A 24,528-nucleotide genomic window follows, 5' to 3' on the forward strand; every position below is an offset into this window, starting at 1 on the left:
ATGTTTACAAGAGCTACAAAATAGCCTTTTTTTTTGTATCCTCCTAATATCAGATGGGAGAGATAGTCATCAGGACTTCAGTTCTTCCCTTCCTATGACAGCCTAACTCCTACATTAGCCTTGGAAGAAAACATATACAAGACAAGAAGTAATGGGTGGAAACTAATCAAGGAGAGAAGCAACCTAGAACTAAGGAGAAACTTCCTGACAGTGAGAACAATTAATCAGTGGAACAGCCTGCCTCCAGAAGCAGTAAATGCTCCAACACTGGAAGTTTTAAAGAAGAGTCTGGACAGCCATTTGTCTGAAATGATGTAGGGTTTCCTGCCTGAGCAGGGGGTTGGACTAGATGACCTCCAAGATCCCTTCCAACTTTACTACTATTATTATTATATATAGTTTTCATCTGGCCAATTTAATGGGGTTAAATTCTAATTTATGAAGCTAGTGGATTTTTAAGTTTACCCGCCTAATTATCAGTTCCTTGGCTGATATGCAGATAAAAAGTTCTTGAGGCTTCATGCTGATTATGTCTTCTTTTCTCTATTTTCAGAGAGGGAGGGAGGGAGGGAGGGAAGGAAGGCACTTTCCCATTCAAGGGAATATTGTGAAGATCAGAAGCTTTTACCATAGTGCAAGTCTCTGAATAATTGCTAAATGAGAATGCTGCATCTTTCAAACTCCATCTGGGGGTAGGTTCTAAACATAAGACCTGGTTAATAATATCTACTCATCTTGAATGCCTGTCTCAATCTAAAAGGTTATAATGATCGAATCTGAGGTTGGCCTTAACTCAGAAAATTGAACTACTATCCTCTGATGCCTTGCTTTGAATGGAAATATTCAAATAAATGAAATAAACTTCAAACAAACTTCATATGCAGCTTTGATGCCCCTTTTAGTATCTACCTTGAACTGGTTTGAGAGCTGTGATCCAGAATTTTGAAAGAGAGTATTGTTTTAATCTGGCATTGGGCTTCAAGGGGATATTTCAGCATCATTGGACATTGCTACAACTCTTTTCAGATCACGAAATGTGAGCAACTAAGGAGATTGCAGAGCCCCTCATGAAATCTTTCTTACTGAAGCCCAGAAAATCAAGAAAGTTGCAGAGTACCGGAGAAGTGATTGCACAGTCAAATACAAGACTCATCTTTCTGATCAGCTTTTAAGAAATCTGTATTTCACCCATAAGAATTGTATGAACATTCTTCGTATGAAAAGAAAACAATTTCTATCCCATCACACTGAAAGAGAAGAAGAAAAAAGTTCAGCCTAGCATGAAGAATGGCATTCACTGGCCCCAACCTGTGAGCCTCCACCACCTGGAAGAAACAAGATTGGATCTCACCTCCTTTGGGATCAAATTCTGCATAGCTGACAGACCATTTTGGACAATGGATTATGATTTCTTTGGTTTGGCTTCTTTTGTCTGCCTCTTCAGCTTCAAATGCCTTTTCCTCTTTTAGCTGAGCCTTGAACTGTGTGACCTTGTGCTAAAACTGGAATTAGCTGCTAACTTTAATCTCCGACTCCAGCACTGCTGACTTGATGACCCTAGTAGAATAGGAATGCTATAATAAAATAGGAAGGGATCCTGGATTGAGGAGGGGGGATTTATTTCCCAGGGCTGAAAAAGCCACATCAGTTCTGGTTTTGGCTGGACTTGCAAAGTAAGACCACATCCTAGAAGGCATAATAAAACTGAGCCAACCTCTCTCTTGCTCCCTATCTTGATGCCCTTTACTAAATTGTGCCATCTGACCCAAGCAGTCAATCATTTATACAGGCAGAAGGAAGATCTTTCCCTATGTAGTGCTAATCAGAGAAATGCAGCGCCCTGTCCATATCCATACCAAACAGTACAATTTTCCTTTACATCAAGGGCACACATGCAAACCTGTATTTGAAGGCTACGAGATATGTATGTTCCTTCATTTAAAAAGCCAAGATACTGTAACTCACAGGTTTGAAATTTTGCAGAGCAATTGCCAAAACCATAAAGAGGAAGGCAAGCATAGAAGATGCAGCACTTTCCAATTTCAGGTATTATTCCATAAAAAAAACTGCCATTATCAGTAGTTCGGTTTTATCATCCCAGCAAAATGAATTGGCTCCAGTGAATGGCCCAAGGCCACCTGGGGAATGTAATGAATGAATTTAAATCTTTCTGAAAACCATCAGCCAGATCAATCCATTGCTTGTTAAAGGCTACTTCATTGAAGGTTTGGGATGGCAGTCTATCATGCTAGTCCAGTGTGGGTTGTAGATGTGTTTTTCAACTTCCTAGTCTAGGCCTGTAAATTATGAAAGCATTGTTTTTTAAAGCAAACTGCTTGATCATTCAGAATAATTCTGCACAGAGGAAAGTGATAAGGGGCTGAATAAACACAGAATTATCTCCTCCGGGTTTCTTCTATTTTCAGAATTACTGTACCTAGATGCTTCAATAACCCACTTTCCACCACCACCACCTCAAAAAAATAAGGGGAAAAAGAGAGTAAAGAGAAATAGTAGAGGGAAATAGCCCCTTGACCTTCATTACTACCCATCAGTAGTTTATTAGACCGGATTGCTAGGTTAAATTGTTTGTAGTGTCCAATGACATAAGGTCACTCAGGATGAACATTGGTTCCAAAGATGCTGCAGTCTCTTAAGTAGACAAGAAACAGAGCAGAAGGGGAAAGAATCCCTCTCTGACAGCCTATGATGTCACGTTTGGGCAAAAAGCTGGTCAGTCAATTCATGTCAAACTTAATCAACACTCAATTGATCAACAAAAAAAAAGAGTAGACCTTGGACTTGTGGGAAAATGCTAGCAAGAAAAAAACAATTCTAGGGCTGAGAGACAGTGACTGACCCAAAATTGATGAGCCATCCTCTAACCTCAAGTCTCCCCCCTCTGCTAGTCCACCCGCTGCATCATGTGGGTCAAAGGAAGCAAGACTGGTTACAACAACAACAACAATAACAACAGCAATAATAATAATAGTAATAGGCATCTTGGGTGCAATCCCAAAACAACTGGAGCACTACTTGAACACCATTGGCATTGACAAATTCGCTATTAGTCAATTGCAAAAGGTGGCCTTACTAGGAACTGCTTCCATCCTGCGACGATATCTGTAATACCATCAAACATCCACATCTGCCTATCCCAGGTCTTGGGTAAGGATAGGTAAACAAAATGCCAAATCCAGTCTGAACATCTGGCTGACTGTGCGATGATCCATAATAATAATAATAATAATAATAATAATAATAATAACAACAACAACAACAACAACAACAACAACAACAACAACAACAATAATAATAGGGAAGGATAGGAGGAAAGATGTGAGAATATCAATAGTTCTCAATTCAGCAAAATATTGCAAACAGTCCTCTGAGAATTATGGCCCAGAAGTGTTTGGAAGGAACAAAGAACTTATTTTTTTGCTCTCTAACATATTCTTAATTTTACAAGTAAAACCACATTTTGCCTTTTAGATAGGGCTCCATTCCGTGTAATGTCAACATGTTTCTCTCACACAGAGATGTTCTCAAGAGTCAAGAAGCAAACCCCTGAGTTCCTTTGTTGCTAGCCAGCTTGAGTAGTAATTCATACTTTATTGCAAATCCTAATTAAGTAAAAGAATCAAATGGGGGTAAAATATAAAAGCATAAAGGTTTGGAGGCCGATAGGCAAGTAAACCAATATGCGTACTAATGTCTATTATTGAGCTGTTTTCTGCTTGGTCAAAGCTTGGTGGAAATAATGCAATGTAAATAAAAGGCAATGCATCTCATTCCAGTGGGGAAGGCTTGGGGCCAGATCATCTGTCAACCTTGTCTGTTTGTTGCTTGTAGAGATTTGCCATGGGCAATTCAGAAGTTCCTGCCTGACCTTCTTCTTGCAGAGGAGAGAAATAGATGGCCTATTTCAGGCCAAGATGAATAATAAGCTGGCCAGGATAAAAGTCTGAATTTGGTCAAGGTAATATAAAATTAACTTGATTGAAATTTAAGCAATTCATTTGATTCATTGAGTTATTTCTCTTCAGAGGCCAGTGGTTGAATTGCTGGACTAGAATAAGGGGGAATCTAGGTTTCAGACCATACCCAGCCCTGAAAATTAACTGAGTGGAACTAACTAGATGATTCAGCTTAACTTAATACACTGGATGGTTGCTGTTGGAATAACATGAATGAAAGAATATAATATATACCACATTGTTCTCATGGAGGAAAAGTGGAAGAAGAGGGAGAAGGAGTGGATTCTCCCTACAGTCTTAATTTAAGTTAGACTTTGACAGCAAATATTTTCAGTGATTTGATTGCTTCTCTTTTTTCTATTCCATAGAATAGGGATGCTTTCAAAGAGACTACTGTCCTCTGATAACCCAGCAATAAGGAGCTATCATCATTAACAATGGATACCCATTAATTACTGTCATACATCATGCTAGCTATAGCTTTCTTGGTCCTAATTGTGAACAAGCTTTGCTGTCTCAATGCTAATTCATAAATCATGGTTTGCAAGTCAGAACGAAGGGTGATAGGTGAAGCAGGCCTATGAGTGAAGATATGAAGCATGATTACTGAAATCCATGTCCAAGCATCTAACTCTGCCACACTGATTCTCATAGTTTTCAGTGTTAAGGCCAGAATGTTATCATGAAGCAATTTTTTCCCCCATCAGACTCATGAAACCAGCATTTCTAGAACTATGAGCAATCGTAGTGAAGAGAGAGGCCCACGAAAAGAATTCCCTCCCCCATAAAGTGCAGGGATAGAATTGATGCCGTGATTTGGGATGCTGGATGAATGCTAGGAGAACATCAGTTGTAACCGGGAGAGCATGAAATGCAGTAGCTTCAATAGAAGCATCTCACCCAGCAAAATTCTGATGCACATTTCCCTTGCATACTGTAATGCCAAAATAAATTAGCAGACTATCATCTGAAATTGGAAGGGGGAAGACCGATGGCCTGTGGCAATGATAAATGGGGCACTTTTGCATAGCCCTACAGACTTGTCTGATGTAACATGGTACTTAAAATGCAGCTCTGTTGTAGGCTGGCATTTGTTTCCTACCGCTAATCTAAACCCTTAGGACTGAATAGCCCCACTGCTTTTCTTAGTAAAACAAACAGAGATTGATGAATACCATTTAGTACCTAGATGCTAAGTCTCTTGGTTATCATAATTTTCTTGCCAAAATAATTAGCCTCTTCCAGTGAAAAGGGCTTATTCTCTCCCCCCTGCTATATATTCCATCAGTTCAACAATAATTCCTTGTAGGAACTGGTCAAAATAAAATAATATGTTCTTGAAATACAGTCCACTGTCAGCGGTGGGGACTGGTTGGTGAGAGAAGATTAAAATAAGTTTGTGGTTAGAACTTACAATTAGTGGTCTTGAAAGTGAAGATTCTGCTGTTTGGGAGGTAATGATCAGTTCTCCTGCACATTCCCCCCAAAAATTATTGGTACAAAACATTGGTATACAATTCCTGTCAGCCTGTAGTAATCGGGGATGTGCACATAAAAAAATAAATAATTGTAATGGTTGTGATTATGTTATCAAACTTTGACCTCTTTATATATGAGTGTAACTTCAACACAGATCCAAAAGAGACTTAAGCCAAAATCACTTGGTTGCAACCAGTATTTTGACTTTTTGACACATGTGTCCATATAGATTCTACTTACTACTGTTGTGGCAAAAATTCGGTGCTGAACATCTTTTTTCTACCAGTTTTCATTAAAACCGATGAAGAATTTGTTTTTACAATTTATTTGCAAAGAGGAAAGCATTCCATACAAATCTTCATGAGTGGAATTGGTATTTCCTTCCACCAACCTAATTTTACAGGAAGCAAAGCAATGCACTCATGTGCTGACTTTTATTGTACCACAATCTGTGCAGCCTGTGCTTTCTCATGATCAACCCTCCCAGCTAAACCAGATGGGAAACAGGATTAGATGAACTAATTCTACTTTACTGGAGGGCTACTTTAACAGAATCTTGCCACTCTGAAGGCACAAACTTTTAACTGCTGGATCCATTAAGTCAAGTTCTTCCTAAGTTTCTTTCTCAGACTTTTAAGCTACTGAGAGCTCCTGCTTCTCTTGTCAGATTGTTTCTTAGGTAGCAGCTCTCGCCCCTCCCCCCTCCCCTTCACCCTAGATCACCCACAGATTACACTCATGCATCCATTAAATCCCAATGGAGACACGATAAGAAAACGCTTCAATTTTTAAAATTATTTTTCAGAGTAAGAAGTATAGGAAGCCAGGATGTTTTGGAATGATAGAAAGTATATGCAACAGAAAACAGCACCAGAAGCATAAAGTCTTTCCACCATTTGTGGATATACCTATATGGTACAGAGCTGGCTGGTTGGCTGGCTGGATGGATGGAAGGAAGGAAGGAAGGAAGGAAGGAAGGAAGGAAGGAAGGAAGGAAGGAAGGAAGGAGGAAAGAAGGAAGGAAGGAAGGTTCATCAAAAGGTAGTAGCATCATGACACAGATATACACAAATCACGTAGTTTGATTCATGCCATTGAAGCACACAAGTTCTTGTTCTTCCAACCCAACCCCAATGGATGAGAATAATCAGGAAACCTTCAAAAGAATGTCTCTTTTACAGGGGAAAAATAAGTTTTGAAGCGCTACAAGGATGTCTTGGCATTATAAAAAAGAAAAAAAAGAATGGTCCCCTGCTCTAAAATCTATACTTCTTGCTTCAGAGCTGCTATTTTATTTTATTTTTTTAAAAAAAGCATTTTCTGGAAAGGAAAAACTTTCTGTTTTGTATAGTATCCCAGTATTCACATTGTGGCCCTAGGCTTCACTACCAAATGAGAAAAGCATATGAGAGTTACATGATGCCAAAACTTCTATGTATTGAGAACATATGGACAACTCATACCTTTTACTGTGTGTATTACAAACAGGGAACTATTTCTGCAATATTATATAATTGGAGTATATTTCCATGATGAAAGATAAAAAGTTGTCAAGGAAGACAATTTATTGGGAGCTAGGGAGCTTGTCAGTGTATTGTGATAGATCTGGCAATATATACATATACATGGTCCTCTGTCTTGTTTGTACACTAGCCAGCAAGTAATTAGAGTACAGTTTTCATATTCTCTGTAACATTATTAAATAGGAAAGAAAATCCCTCAGTCCAGAGTGCTGTGAACAGGGTATTTTTAGCTATCTTGGGATGGGGGCTGGGAAGGGGGAGAAAAAAATAACTAATTATGTGGTTCCAATTTTATATTTTCAGAAATGATTTATTTTTTTTGTCAAAGTACCAGCTGTATTGGTTAACTTTAAATAATCTTTTCCCTCAGTTTCTTTGTAATCATTTCACACATAGAAAACTAAACCAAGAAGAGAAGGTGTAAATGAAAGAAACATAATAACTTCAGATCTTATGCCTCCAGTAGGAGAAATGCTAGGGGAAAACATACTTATCCCATAGATTATTTTAGATAAAGATTCCCCGTGAAGAGATGCACAGGCATTCAGGTATTCAGTGGTTCTGATTTTCTAATGAATGACATTGGTCAAACTAGATTTTTTTTTCATGCTTGTTTATTCTATGGGATGCAAAATGAAAGTCACTTACAATTTGAATTTGACCTCTGCTGACTTCATGGATATTTCTTGGTTTGCCACTGCTTTCTGAAATTTTTATTCATTTCCCAATCTAGCCTAGAACTCTAGTATGCTCTGAAAGTTTTCTACTCAAAAGTAGTGAAGCCCAACCCTGTATAATTTTCAAGCTCTTAATGCAATTTTTGGAGCATGTTCCTAAGTAGAGAGAGGCAACTTGATATTCTCCTTGGTTTTTTTTGTTTTTTTTGGACTTCAGTACCCATTAATTCCAGCAACATGGCCTAGGACATGGGATTACTGGAAGTATAGTCCAAAACATTGGGAAAACACTGTTTAAGAATGAAGATTTTCTGAAATGGGTTGCTCTTTCGGCCATAACAAGAAGCAAAGCTGAGAATGTGAAAGTGTAACAAGTCTTCAGATATAGAAGAATATATGTCTTCTTTCTCTGCCCCCACTGCTATCTTTTATTTACTTCAAAGTAGATCAATGAAATTTACAACAGAAATATCTATCTATCTATCTATCTATCTATCTATCTATCTATCTATCTATCTATCTATCTATCTATCTATCTATCTATCTATCTATCTATCTATCTATCTATCTACCTGTCTGTCTGTCTGCCTGCCTGCCTGCCTGCCTGCCTACCTATCTACCTACCTACCCACCTATCTATCTCTAACATCTCTCTCTCTCTCTTGTCCACCTCCACCTCCACCTCCACATCTCAGTCCCATAGGCAACAGGAAATGCTTCCTTCCGGACAAAAACAAAGCATTCCTTTGGGAAACCTCTTAAGAAGAAGAAACACTGTGAAAATGAAGCTGAGACCAAACTTAGAACTTTAGTGTCAGACTTCACGCCAGGCTTTGCAATAAATCTCTAGTTTCCAGACACTTAACTCTGTACTTTAGGACTTGCTTACAGCAGAATTTCTCCAAGACAACACTGCTATAAAATTTGTTTTATTGCAGACAAGATAGAAGTCATACATAGACAAAGATCTGCTTTATGCAAAGCAGAGATCTCAAGGTCTCTCTCTCTCTCTCTCTCTCTCTCTCTCTCTCTCCCTCCCTCCTCTATTTTGAGAGAGGAACCATACCTCCTCCCTCAAAATATTTCTTTATTTGCTTCATTTGCTTTCAAATTTTTACAAACAGAACTGCAATTTGTTTATGCTGAGCATTTGGACACTATATTTCTAATTATCTCCTTCCATTCTTTACTCTCCTGCCCTCTCCTAGCTATTTCCAGACAAATGTCCAGTGGAGAGTGTTGCAGCTTTAAAAAGATGTTCTTTCCCCATGAACACAAAAAAGTCATGCACTCATAAAAATGAATAAATTAGGATCAGCAGCTCTGTTTTTATGATAGTTCGCTTCTCTTTTCCAACAAGAGACTGGATGGCTCAATGCTACTGCCCAAGTTCACTCATGTGAATCTAGCTTTATATTATTTATCCATAGCTTCCTAAGGGAAGAATCTCACCATTAAAGCTTTAGTGGGATTTGATGGCCTGTGTTAAACAGCAGAGCCAGCAACACCTTTTCCCACAGATATCTGAATACAAGGAGTTCCTATTTAAAGGTCCTGTTTTAAAGAAAGAAGCAGAAGTATCAAATGTTGACATGTACCCGAGTTATGTATATTTATTTATTTTCTCTGCTACAAAAAGCAGCCTGCGAATGGTGGTGTGAAAAACAGTGAGACAGGGAAGCAGAGAAGATGTCTTAAAAGGGATAGGTCAATGGAAGAAAATGGGCCAACTACCCAATGTTTGCATCCGAAATAACATCTTTATAGGTGAATAAACATTTTAAGTAGAGCTGCTGATTTGAAATCAGTTGCTTACATGATGAAAAAGCCTAGAAGCACTAAAATTTCTCCTATTATTTACTAAAAAGTGTGTTCCTTCCACTGTGAGGCAGAATAAAATTTAAGACAGAGCTAAAGCTCTCTATAATCAAATTACGCATGCTTTTTGCCAAGTGATTAGAACAAAGTCATGGAAAAAAAATATTGTCTACCTGTCTCATGATAAAGCAAAATATCTCATATCTCACGTATAATTGCTGAAGACTGAAATTTATAGGCAACTTAATGTACTGGATAAAATGAATCCAAATTTCTTCTTGTTCAAAATCTAGCTTCAAACACTAAAATGATTAATCTTAACTCGCGTGTTATTTGAAATGTAAAATATATCTGACATCGTAAAACAACTTAAATGGAATCATATTAAAATTTATTTTAGCTCCCGGTAATAATCGTAGTGTTTCTCACTCTGAGAAAACAATGGACTTTTATTCTTCAACCTCACCTCCCAAGATAGCAAAACAAAACACTGAATCAATTTGAATATAATAACCCAAGAATGAATGTCCTAAATTTCTATTGTGTCTTCATTTTCCTTGATAAAGTAAAATAATGAGGAACACTTTTGACCGTTTCCGATTAGCATGGTGAGTAAAAAGACAACTAACAGAGCCCGAGTGTCTTCTTAGCATGCTGAACAGAAAGGGGTTGTTTTTATTTCAATTTAGGGATCTCCCATTTTGTCTCTAGTATATACATTTGTGAGGATTTAGAGTATCCACACAGGTAAACTTCAATCATGCTGATCTTGACAAGGGCGTGCTTTTTCAATCCAGAGTCTAAAAGGAATTTTGCAGACACAGGCAGCTCTTGACATGGCTAAGCAAGTTGAGTTAGCTTTCTTTAAGTTGTCATGCCAAGGCAGAGCAGAAGCAAAATTTCATTTCTGGAAGAGCCAAGTTGGATCAAAGTTGTGCACTTTGACACTTCTGCTCAACGTACTGCAGACAGAGTGCTCAAAATCAGCCCCTAATCACCTCACTTCACCTCCTTTGTTTCAATCCTCTTCTTTCCATTTTCAAGTGAGCTGAATTGTCCCATTTTGTGGAAAGAAACATCTAAAGCAAGCAAGTGGTTCCTCGGTTCTTGAACCATGGCAGAAATAGAGAAAACAGTGGCACTTCCATTTCCACTTATTAAAACCAGGTTTTAATAAAGGGTAAAGTTTCCTTCGAGTTATATTAGAGGATTATTATAATTATAGAACTATTTTTTTGCTGAATTTCAGATCAAAAGGATAATGTATTTTATATTTGTAACTATCAAAGACAATTGGAAGTTACTTTTGTTTATTTTCATTTTTTCCTTTACAATTTTTCCCCTCCTTTTTGATTTTTTTGCTTTTATACATTATTTTTTTATAGAAATTTAATGAAGAATAATTAATTTAAAAAATAAAAAAGAAATGCACACAAGAACGATTATAAAGATTAATAGTGATACTTTCTTTACACTATTTTGTTTACTAGGCTATGAGTTATCTCACATTAAAAAAAAAAAGAATGTTCAAGGCGATCCATGGTCTGATTTAGGCTATATTTATATTCAGTTCAGTTTTGATTAATACATTACATGTGTTAAAAAGACAAATGGTTCATCAACACAAATGTATTATTATTTTCATTGTTTGACAGCCCTAGAATTAAAACCTCAAACAGATATGGGCAACTGAAACAGAAGACAAGGCCAACAGGGAAAATATCATTGAGCAGGAAGGCGGCATATTATTTGCATGTGATTAGGGCGATTTACATATTTTGTCATTGCCAACAAAAATGTCAAATGACAGTTGTTCCCAAATATGCTTACCGTTACTTCCAAATGGTATTCACTTCAGTTTTCCCCCTGTCTTTACCAGACCTGATTCAATATATGAACATTGATACATGAGGGGGTGGGAAGGGGGGGATTCAGAAGCCTGTCTCTATTTTTCCTCATTTTGCTGTTATTTTTTGATTGTTTGTTTTTCTGAATGCTGTGAGAAAGTAATTAAAAGAAAACATCTTCTAATCTTTCAGGGCTCAATTAGATAGCAGCTAACAGTCATCTAAATCCTGTGATTTTTGGTATCTCATCATTTTAAACACATTGACACTTTTGAACATATTGATGCTTTCATTAATGTGATGTCTATAGAGCTAAATGCTCCCTTACATAAGCCAGCAGAATAAGCGGGTAAACAAGTCCAAATATCTGAAAATCTAATGGCTAAGGACAGAGATGCGATTTGGCCAGTTCACACCACTTCGGAAGAACCGGTAGCTCATTTTTTGTTGCCCAGGCCCAGAATGGACTTCTGGAAGCGGCATCCACAAGATTCACATATTTGAATCCCACCACTGGCTAAGGAGGCAGACAAGCAATTAAACATTGTGGACAAATCTGAAACAGAAGATGGCGTGAGAAAGGAAGGTAAACATGTTGAAGGAATATGAGAGGACATGGGTTCTCTTATATTTACCCAAATTACTAGTGGCTTCCAAAACCTCAAAGAGCCAACACAACCCTACTTGGCCTCTGGCAAAACACTCATAAGTACTCAAGAAAGGTGAAAAATAAAAAAATTCCCCTGTTCAGTCATGTCCAACTCTAGGGAGCAGTGCTCATCTCTGTTTCCTAGCGGAGGGAGCCAGTCTTCTCTGAACACATTTCTGTGGTCATGTGGCCAGCATGACTATATGCCAGTGTTTCTCAACCTTGACAATTTTAAGGCATGTGGACTTCAACTCCTAGAATTCCACAGCCAGCATTGCTGGCTGTGGAATTCTGGGAGTTGAAGTCCACATGCCTTAAAATTGTCAAGGTTGAGAAACACTGCTATATGTCAAGGCGCACGGAACACTGTTACGTTCCCACTGTTACGTATTTATCTACTTGCCTTTGTGTGCTTTTGAACTGAGAGGTTGGCAGGAAGTGGGGCAGGAACGAGAGTTCTCCCCATCACATGGTGTTTGGGTCTCAAACTGCCAACTGGCTGGTTGATAAGCTCAGTGTCTTAACTACTAGGCCACCAGGCATAAGTACTCAAAGGCTAGTACTAGCTGGTTACTCTACCACTCTTCCGTCAATTGTAGTACAACTCTGGTTCCTCCACTACTTTACTTTGTGAGTCCTGCTTCCAGAGAATAGTAACTCTTCTATTTGCCTTAGGCCTTCAGGCTATTTTAGTTTCCTAAACAAATACAAATTAGTTTCCCAATCATATCAGCACACCCAGATGCTCAGTTTTTATAGGCATCGGTTACTGGCTGGCTGGAGAGAGGTCTTAAATGGACAGGGCACCAGCAACCCAAGTGCTGACCATTTTGAGGCAGCCTGTCCTCTCAGAGGAAGAAATTTCTTCTTTTCCTTTCACTATGTTGTTGTTGTTAGCTGTGAAGTCGTGTCTGACCCATCGCGATCCCATGGACAATGTTCCTCCAGGCCTTCCTGTCCTCTACCATCTTCTGGAGTCCATTTAAGCTCACGCCTACTGCTTCAGTGACTCCGTCCAGGACCTCATTCTCTGTCTTCCCCTTCTTCTCTTGCCTCAATCTTTCTCAGCATTAGGCTCTTCTCTAGTGAGTCCTTCCTTGGCTACCAAATTATGGGGCTTGTCAATGACCTCCACCCAAGATGAACTTTATGTCGGAATGTGCATGATTTGAAATTGCTTGGGTGATTTGCTCAGGGATGGATTTCAGATTTCCTAAAGCAACTTCTATAAATGAAGTACATTGAGCCACCAGAATCTTGCTGGACTTTACAGAAGAATGCCCCAATTTGATCACTCCAAAGCAGCCTTGAAACTGTGATCCAGCTTCACTTCTCAGTGGCTAACCCGATTACCTTGGAAGTTTACAAAATGTAAACTATGGTACTAATTTTCTCTTGGCAGTTTGAGTGCAGCAGTATGATTCAACGTCATGCTGTCTGAAGCAATTGTCAGACAAGTTCATTATCATCAGTCAATTTCACTAGATAATCCCGAGTTCTGAAAAGCAGTTTCCCAGCCTTTTACAAATTGATAGTTTTTAAATATGCTACAGAATCACCAGCCAGCATCAGACTGCAAATTTTGCATTCCGATGCTCCAATACAGCTGGAAGGCACCAAGTTTTTTTTTTAAAAAAAGGCATAGGTTTCCAAAAATTATAATGTATATTTTGAATTGCTAGTCACTTACATTGCTAAAGGTAAATCTATTAGGAAATACACATATTTATAAAGCTAAAAAAAGGAGCCGGGTATACAAAAATGTTTTAAAAAATCTGTGACAAATTTGCAAACAGTGAACTCTAAAACAGCATATGGAACGGAATAGAATAGAATAGAATAGAATAGAATAGACTAGACTAGACTAGACTAGACTAGAATAGAATAGAATAGAAGCTGGAAGGGACCATGGAGGTCCTCCAGTACAGCCCCCCACTCAAGCAGGAGAATGTATACCATCTCAGACAAGTGACTGTCTAGTCTCTTCTTGAAAAGCTCCAGTGATGGAGCGTCCACGATTTCTGGAGACAAACTGTTCCACTGGTTAATTGTCCTCACTGTCAGGAAGTTTCTCCTTAATTCTAGGTTGTTCAGTTTCCAACCACTGTTTCTTGTCCTGCCCTCTTGTCAGTAGGGTCCAGTATTAAACAACAGAAAGAAAAAAAATTGAGCTGTCTTTGGAAGAGAAGACAGAAAAAGAACAAGAAACCCCACCTATTTACAAGGTTACATTTGACAGGTCAAGGATTGATTAAAAGAAATAAGATAGAAGTGAATTCAAAGATAAATTAAGACAGAAGTGAATTCTCTATGTTTTTCTCTGTATCTACAGTATGTCTGAAATGGAGGATCACCATGGATGGGACAATGATGCAAAACCATTGGCTTGCATCACCCTAGGATTTTCTTTTGCTTTCCTAGGTTTATTTCCAAGATTTTTGGAGCTTGGAATGTAGGATTTTTAGTTTAAAATAATTTGAGGTAGCTTTCCCCTGCCCATCACTTACGCTACATCTGTAATGTATTCTCTACCTCAAAAAGTGTCAAAGTAAGCTGCTGATTAGATTGATTAGCCTGCATCATAGCAGCCTTCAAATATTTAAAGGATTATCATTGGGAAGAAGATGTGGATGCTTTCTCCATTAACTCCCAAGGGTAGGACAAGAATTAATGGGTAGAAGCTTTACAGAGTGAGAAACATACTAAAAAGAAGAATTTCCTGACCATGAGGGCAATTATGCAGTAGAACAGTCTGTTTTTGGAACCATGGGTGCTCCATCACTGGAGGTTTTCAAGAAAAAGATGGCCATATTTTGTCCGGGATGGTTTGAAGAATCCTGAGATGAATTCTGTTTCTCAGAGGATACACCATGCGAAGAACAAAAGATGGCGATTTGTAAATATTCTCATAATTAACTGAATTTGCTAGCCTATCAAGGGTTCCACTTCACATGTCTGATGAAGCAAAGCAGTACAAGCTTATGCACCGAAGGAAACCATAATAACAGAACATCTCTCTAAGGTGCTGACTATCAGAGCTCAGGGTTGTTTCTTTAGTACTCTGCCCTTTTATTTTTCTTTTTGACAGGCTTATTATGGATGTACATATTCGACTTCCTGCACAAGAGTCGGATTTCCCCCCTCCCTTTCAAATCCAATCTGTCTTCATCAGAAAGGCTTTTCACTCTCCCTCCCCCCCAACATATACTTTCATAAACATCTTTGAATGCTTTGCTTGGGAACAGGAGACAGGAAATTACCTGTCCATCTTCCCCTAGGCACAGCTGTGAGAAGGCAGACAACATGGCTTTTGTGGTGTAGCACCTGTACTTTTATTATAAGGAACATCCGAAATGCTGGCTGGTGTCAGCTGCTGCCATTGTTCCATGTGCTGAACAGAATTAACCTGCAATACAAGTAGTTCTCCACTTGCAACCACAACTGGAGCCAGAATTTTGGTTGCTAAACAAGGCATGTGCTAACTGTGCCTGATTGTATGCCTTTTTTTTGCCATATTTGCTAAGCGAACTATTGAGGCTGTTAACTGAAGCATATAGTCATTAAGTGAATCCATTTTCACCCTGCTTGTCAGAAGACAGTTGGGAAAGTTGCAAACGGCAATCACATAACTCAGGGACTCTACAACTATTGTAAATAGAGGCCTTCCTGCAAGTACTCACATTTTGATCATATGATGATATAGATGATGTGACAGTCATGAGCGTGAGAACCGATTGCAACCCACTTTTTCTCAGTGCCATTGTACCTTTGAATGTCTGCTAAATGAATGGTTGTGAAAGGCTATTTGTAATTCTGTGCCGAATTAACTCCTGTTCTGCTACTGGGAGAAATGGGCCAATTCATGTCCTACATATAAAACCCATTGGAAAAGGCATCATAATGGGCAGAAATACTTTTAAGATTATGTGGATAGGACTGTACCAACAGAAGGAAATATTTGTAGCTCAAGAGTTGAACTGTGGAGTCCTTGGCCCTTGGTTGTTTTTGTTTTTGTTTTTGCAGACATCTCCTGATCCAAGTAGGTAACTTTTTTGAATGATGATTGTTGTTGTTAGTTGCGAAGTCGTGTCCGACCCATCGTGACCCCATGGACAACGTTCCTCCAGGCCTTCCTGTCCTTTACCATCTTCTGGAGTCCATTTAAGCTCACGCCTACTGCTTCAGTGACTCCATCCAGCCATCTCATTCTCTGTTGTCCCCTTCTTCTCCTGCCCTCAATCTTTTCCAGCATTAGGCTGTTCTCCAGTGAGTCCTATCTTATCTAGTTGGTAGTATGTACTTGGGTAATGAAACACCTGCAAGAAAACAACCAAGCTTGGATAGGAATGTCTTCTTAGGACTCACTGACCCTGCTCTGAAAACTACACACAAATACTTAGAAGGTAGGATGATCATAAGAGGCGCAGAAGATTGTGCCATCTTACTTGGCAATGTGGTTGATGATATTACCCTGTAACATTTGCATAAGAGAACAGCTCCTTGCGTCCCACATTTTTGTGATGCCAACAGGGCCAAAGCTAGAAGATGCTGCTATGAAGAAGCAGCACTGATGCTGTAGAACAGACCTTCCCACTGAGTTCAGATTGGCTTCCCCCTGGTAGCGTTTAAGACTTTATTAAAAACTGAGCTTTTAAAAAGAAACTTCCAGCAGCATTACTGCTCTTTGAGTTGTTCTTATTATCTTGCCTCTCCTACTTCACTTTTATTTTTGCCATTTGGATTATGTGTTGTTTTAATTCTGTTGCTTTTACTGTGATGCTCTAGCCTCTGAGACTCAAGAGATTACCATGCGATAAAAATCAGATAAATAACATAAAATAGGTTTTGAACTCATTGAACTTCATTCATTTCCATTATTACTGTTTTATTACCCATTATAAAAATTACAGAGCACTGGATTGCTGGATCTTTATACTCAAACTCTTGTAAATTGAACTGATTGTATATTCTGAGATATGGAACGCAGGCCACTCATAACCAGATGATGAAAAGTGTTTATTGGTTCTCTTCTGCTTAATGACATTTCGGTTCCTTCTCTTTCTTGGACCAACATGATAGCCACTGTCCGACACAGCAGAAAAGAAACTCTGTTGGACTACAATACTATAACTAGCTGTTCTACAGGAAAAAAACGGCTTAAGAATTGATATAAATGATGTTCAAAGAGTAAATTCCATTTAACGTTTAGAAAATGTAGAGTTTTTACAACAGTGTTTTGGTTTTTTTTTTTTTTTTTTGCGCACTAGAAGCTTCTTCTCTACGTTTCCTGGAATGACCATGTAATGCAAAGTTATGCAGTCAGTTCAAGAAGTCTAGTAAATGGAAGAAGCCTACGAACAGGGTGAGTTTGATAAAAGTTATTTTTTAAGTTCTGGAAGAGATCTTAAGATCTCTTAAGAGATAACAGAATAACAGAGTTGGAAGAGACCTTGGAGGTCATCTAGTCCAACCCCCTGCTCAGGCAGGAAACCCAATACCATTTCAGACAAATGGCTGTCCAATCTCTTCTTAAAAACTTCCAGTATTGGAGCATCCATAACTTCTGGAGGCAAGTCATTCCACTGATTAATTTTTCTAACTATCACGGAATTTCTCCTTAGTTCTCAGTTGCTTCTCTCCTTGGTTAGTTTCCATCCATTGCTTCTTGTCTTGCCTTCAGGTGCTTTGGAGAATAGATCTCTTCTTTATAGCAGTCCTTTAGATATTGGAACATTGCTATCATGTCACCTCTAATCCTTTTCATTAAATTTTAAACTGAGTACTTTTTGAAAAGGAAGCAGAATTATAATTACCAGTATCAATCCTGGGAATTTCCCCCCTTCTTTTAATTCTCAGAAAAAGAATTCCAGATTTGAAATATGCTACTAAAACAGAAATATGAATGGATTGAACCTACTGTGGCCCATTTACCTATATCTATGACAGTTTTTTTAAGACAGGAGCTATGTGTCCCTATGCAAGCAACTATTATGTTACTGTTATGCTATGAATGGGATTTTTAAAAACCATATATTGCTTTTTTGATGAACATACTGTGTTTAGAAGAGACTAATAAAACTTTAATCTATCTTCAGTTAACTGATCCTCTGAGGACAACCCATATTATGTCAAGCGATTATCCAATGAGAGCTCTGATGCACGGGCAGCTCGTACCTCATTTGTTCATCTGAGCTTGCTTTAAACTCTTCTCTTCCTCTGCTAAATACCAGGGTTGAACACAGGATCTGGCACATTCTTTCTCTCCTCCAATTTCACCTTGCAAATGAATAATAGATAATAAAGAGCGGGTCTATTACATGAATAAGGCACTAAGCTTGTTCCCTTGGGATTGACATTTCCATTGAATCTGCTGTGATCCGTTGCAATAGAGGAGAAAAAGACACATCTATTCAGTGCAAAGAAATGGCTTCTCTAGATTTCTTTTCTTTTCCGTAGAGTATATAAAAATGCAGCACAGTACATCACACACCTTCTGTGTGGGGAAAGGCCAGAGATTATGTTAACAATGAGGGCAATTTCCCTCCCTCTTGTTCAGATGAAATGCTCTAGGTCAATATCTAATAGGCCGCTACATGGAAAAATTGGCTGGTAGCTTTTTGCTACAACGTGGTGTCCGTAAGCCAAGTTATTCTTCCTCGTGTTTATTTTATACAACATTTTGTAGAGGCAAAACACACTTCTTAGTGAGTTTTATTTAGATCTTGCTTTTTCCTCCATGACAGACTTCAAATTGGCAAGGTAGAGTTGAACACCTGGCTAGACTGGGCAGGTTGGTCCATCTAGATGAAGGCTTGGCTGTTGGTTCACATGGATACTAATGTGCTTGTAGATACCTCCTTGAGCTACGGCCAGGCCACCTGATTATTTTCATACTCTTTTAATAAAAACAAATTAAAATGGGAAGCAGACTGCCAGTTCCTGGCATGCCTTGTGTTAAAAGAACGTGCTTTGGCCTCAGGTGGGACTGCTGGACATTCTTAGGAAATAAAGGCATGTGTGGTTGAAAGCAGCGTGCTTTGTAAACAAATGTGGATTGCCCAGGAGAGAGGGAAAAAAGACTAGGGTTTCAATATGTGTGCATTTTGTTATTGTTGTCATTATTGCTGTTTTTGTTTTGGGTGTTTAACAGCTGACCACTCCTGTTCTCTGAATCCTCTTGTAAATAGGAAACCTAGCTTCAAGCAGACACTTGTGACATGTTTCTAAACTTGCTGTCAATATTCCATATGTCATAAACCTGGTCATACAGTTTCCTGCTTTTTGCAGAGGCATCTGCAAGGCACAGTGTCCTGGGGGTGGGTTTTAATGAAAGCTGTGTTGCATTATTATCGTTCATGTTCCATGTCTTCTGAATCTGCCTGTAGCATCATGATGCATATAGAAAAGGGTCAGAGCTTTCACTGTCTTGGTGCCATGCCACTTTCATCCTTTCCCTCCTGTTAGGATGTCCCCTCCCCCAAACATCTCTAACCTCTTATCTGAGTCTATATTATCTTATCTGACAGCAGTCTGTTGGATTCCAGGCTCTGAGAAATTGTAATTTGTCTCTAAAGTATGCCTTTCACCATTGAGAAAAAGTTGGTCTCTTTGCTACTCTCTCCAGACTACCACAAAATGCTGGAAGAATAGGTCTAAACATTTGGATCAGTAAAAGCTTTTTCCAGTGGGTGGCAGATGCATTGAGAGTACAATTTTTCTCGCCCCATGGACAATGAAACCTAGAAGTTGCAGATGTAATAGTGGGAGAAGATGGAAGGTTGATATTTAGATGTCATGTTGGATCTAAAGATGCATGAGCCAGTGCTTGGCACTGGGTGCTCAGGTTCCCAAGCCTCTGATGATCCAACAAAATACATGGATCTATCTTGCTGGACAAGACTCCTATGAGTCCCCTGGACTGCAAGGTGTTCAAACCGGTCAGTCCTAGAGGAGATCAACCCTGATTGCTCTTTAGAAGGCCAGATACTGAAACTGAAACTCAAGTACTTTGGTCACCTAATGAGAAGGAAGGACTCACTGGAGAAGAGCCTAATGCTGGAAAGATTTAGAGCAATAGAAGAAGGGGACGACAGAGGATGAGGTGGCTGGATGGAGTCCCTGAAGCAGTAGGCATGAGCTTAAATGGACTCCAGAAGATGGTGGAGGACAGGAAGGCCTGGATGAGCATTGTCCATGGGGTCGCAATGGCTTGGACATGACTTCACAACTAACAACATCAACAATCTTGCTTATGGTCTATAGATGACTTCACAACCGTGTTCTTCTCTGTGCAAAATACAAGTAGATCTTGACTTGCCACAGTTTTCTTAGTTACCGTTTGAAGTTACAACGGCACTGAAAAAAGTGACTTACGGCCATTTTTCACACTTATGACTGTTGCAGCATTCACATGATCATATGATTTACATTCGGATGCCTGGCAATTGGCATGTATTTAGAAGGTTGCAGTATCCCAGGCTCATATGATCATCTTTTGTGACCTTCTGACAAGCAAAGACAATGGGGAAACCAGGTTCACTTAACAACTGTGTTACTGATTTAACAACTGCAGTGATTCACTTAACAACTGTGGCAAGAAAAGTCTTAAAATGGAGCAAAACTCAGTAAACAAATTTCTCACTTAGCAGCATAATTCTGGGGCTCAGTTGTGGTTGTGAGTCAAGGACTGCCTGTATAGAATATGTATTGCATGAGCTGAACATTTTCAAATACAGTAATGCTAATGCACCAAACCTTCTTCCCCATATGCCCATGATATTTGAGTGAGTCTTGATATATGAGATGTTTCCAAATGAGATGGTTCAATTTAAAAATATTTTTTACTGAAATCTTTGATGGGTTTGAAAACCGCCATGTTGAGTCCTTGGTTGATCAGGTTGCCTTAACTAGGAAGAAAAAACTAGAACCTTGTAGTTACTTGATGTGATGTAATGAATCTTATTTTAAGGGCAAAGTTAGGGTTAGGAAAAGATGTTAGACCGTCCCAGGTGGGGTATTAAATAAATTAACTCCTATCAATGTTGGAAGTGTTCACTACACTTGAATAGGCTGCCTATGCATTCATACATTTCTACTGTGGATTTGCATGTTAGGAGCATAAGTCTAAATTAGAAGCTGGAAGAAACTTGTTTTGCATAATTTTTAAATCCACTGGAATATAATGGCTTTGAAAGATTGATTCTGCCTCGGATGCTTGCTTTCCCCTTGTGAATACCACATAGAAATCTGACACAGTGAAGGAAATAAAATGAATGTTGCCTAGGATGAAAATAAGCTTTTCCAAACAGAGCAAAAACTGGCTTGGTCTGAACTAAAGTGAATAAATGGAGATGAAACCTCCATAATATGGAGAAAAAGTCTTTTCAGCTCTTGTGATTAAATCTGATTGCCCTATATAGGGCTTGGAAAGAATTGGCCATCAAGTTGAATTTGTGAGGATCTGTCTGTTTGCATCTAGTGGATGCACTGAGTCCTTGGAGTTATTTGAATGAGATCTATAAGCACCTTCAGTGGAAAATATAGTATCTATGGTCTTTTTGTGCTAGTCAAATATGGATGTACACGATGCATACTTCATATACAAATTCCATGTATGTATATCCATAGAAGTGTCAGGGTGGATCCATTCCAATGCAGTCTGATCCTGCATTCATGCAAAAACATGAATGAGACAACATGCATTATATATTTTTGCACAGAGAAGAACACAACTGGGGGCCACAGACCGTAATCAAGATAGATCCATTTATTTTGTTGAATCATCAGAGGCTTGGGAACCTGATCACACATTTTATATAATATATATTATATCTGTATATCTACTATATTAAATGCTTCTATTTCAGATCTTTGGAACTATGTGGGTTGAATGGTTGAATCAGACTCAGTTCAGTTTCATTCCAAATGACTATTAAAATGCATGGACATCTGAATTATGTCGATTATTTGGAGTTCTTAGAGGAACAAGCTCATAATCTTTGGCTTCCTCTTACTTTTTGTTTCATTGAAATAATGGAATAACTAATTAAATGGGAGGTATTATGATCATTTTATGTTGTTAAAAAGATGGATCAGAAATCCTCACTCAACCTTTGCAAAACACCAAGAGATCTACCATTGATTTTCAGTGCTACTTATTTTCTATCAAACTTTGAAATAGTGCCAGTAAATAATGTTCTGTTGCAGGTGGAGTAGGAACAAATGTTTGTGGACACAGAAGCTTGATTTTATCACAGTTGAAAGGGATTGAGCATTAGTTTCAGCAGAAGTCAGATTCTGAAATAACATTTTGCACCTATGGGCTAAATTGCTGAATGAAAACATCCAAGCAAATGTTTTGTCAGAATAGCTCAAAGACAATACAATAAATCGGACCAATTTTTCCCCTTCAGTTTCAACACGCAACATCATTACTAAACAAGTTTCATGAACGATTCATTCTGGCATTGCTGTTTCTTATATGGTAACAGGGCAATTATTGACAATTCTCAGTTTATTTATCTTCCAAGGAAAAGACACAGACAGAGCCATTTTGGTGTAGTGTTTAAGGCATCAAGCTAGAAACTGGGAGACTCTGAGTTCTAGTGCTGCCTTAAGCATGAAGTCAACTTGGCGACCTTGGACCAGTCTTTCTCTTTCAGCTCTAGGAAGAAAGCAAACCACTTTCAGAATCATGCTAAGAAAAACACAGGGACTTGTCCAAGCAAGCACAAGGAACTGTCAATCATCTGAAGAGCTCAGACTGCCATGAATTCAATTCTTTTGATCCTGACTGGCTCAAGGTTGACTCAGCCTTCCATCCTTCCAAGGTTGGTAAAATGAGGACCCAGACTGTTGGGGGCAAGATGCTGTAATTCTTTAGAGAGGGCTGTAAAGGACTATGAAGCAGTACTGTATATAAGCCTAAGTGTTATTGCTATTCAATGCCTGCACGTACATATGGACACACATAGACACAGACCCACAGACACATACAGAGAAACACACACAAAGCAGAGACATTTACAATGCCTTTTTAAAGGACCTCTTTGTCAAAATAACTTCGGTAATGTCACTAGGATCAGTATTGGTGCTGGTAACTGAGATCAAGGTTTTGGTTTTTTTTAACAAAACTGAATGATCCACATCTTACAACAAAGCTGGTTACATGTCCACAGTTTAATGATTCCAATATTTCGTGTAGCTCTGCTGGTGGTGGGGGAAGTGTGCATGTCAACAGCATGTTGAGATTTTAAAATAAAATGTTTCAACAAAAACATCTGAAGTGTGCCACTTATCTACAATAGATGAATGAGCAAAATGTTAAATGTTCTCACTCAAGTGCTTCTTGTGGTAATTGCCCTATTAAGAGCTTTTTATGTTTCTATGATGCTTATTCTATATCCCTAAAGGTAGAGCAAAAGGAGCATAGATTTGAGAGAAGAAACTTAAATGAGGTGAGCTACACTAAGATGTAACACTAGATTATGGCTTAGTCTAGGAAGAGTTGAAATTTGGGAGGCCCTAGGCATATTTGGAATTTGGAAATCATGTTGCAGACTGTAGAGAAGGAGGAAGATGACCTTGATGAAAATATGCAAGAACCTAGAAGGAGGAGGAAGAGGAGGAGGAGGAGGAGGAGGAGGAGGAGAAGAAGAAGAAGAAGAAGAGGAGGAGGAGGAGGAGGAGGAGGAGAAGAAGAAGAAGAAAAAGAAGAGGATCATGATGAAGAAGAAGAGGATGAAGAGGAGGAGGAGGAGGAGGAGGAGAAGAAGAAGAAGAAGAAGAAGAAGAAGAAGAAGAAGAAGAAGAAGAAGAAGAAGAAGAAGAAGAAGAAGAAGAAGAAGAAGAAGAAGAAGAAGATGATGATGATGATTCTGATATCAGAGCCACAATAAAAAGTAGTTTTGGCCTTGGTGTGGAGTTAATTTCTCAGTCTCATCTTCCTATTGAAACTGACACAGATGATCCAATCTGGCTCAGTCACTGGGACCAGAGGTTTAGTCTTCTGAGCTTTCTGGCTCATGCTGGAACTTCTGTCTCACCAAAATAATCGACCCTTATTGGATTCTGCAACATTATCCTGGGACACAGTATAGTTGCCTTCATTCATGACACAGATGATTTCATAGATTGCTACTGTGAGAAGATAGTTCCTGACTCACAAAATTTATGGCACGGTGGGTCTGGCCAGTTAAAGAAAAAGAGACTGCCATTAAGGTGAATTAATAGGTTGACTTTGCAATTCTTTGATGTCCTCTAGGATGTTGTCTAGTATCCATTCTTAATTTACATTTCCTTTTGAGAGGGAAGGATAAGCAGAGAACTGTGGGCTACTTCTATTTAGCATTATTGTTTTCTAAGACTGCCTGTGGAGCTTAAACGGGGCCCAAAATGATGATGATGATGATGATGATGATGATGATGATGATGATATAAAAGTTAGACTCTGGCCTTTTGAGTGGCCTGATTTTAATGTCCTCGAAAAGTGTGATTAAATATGTAAATACCATGACTTATTTATTTGTGTTTGCAAAGTGGGATTTCCCACATAAGGCC

This window comes from Crotalus tigris, unplaced genomic scaffold (genome assembly GCF_016545835.1).
Source record: "Crotalus tigris isolate CLP2741 ecotype Arizona unplaced genomic scaffold, ASM1654583v1 scf7180000024362.2655971311:6658466, whole genome shotgun sequence".
NCBI lineage: Eukaryota > Metazoa > Chordata > Lepidosauria > Squamata > Viperidae > Crotalus > Crotalus tigris.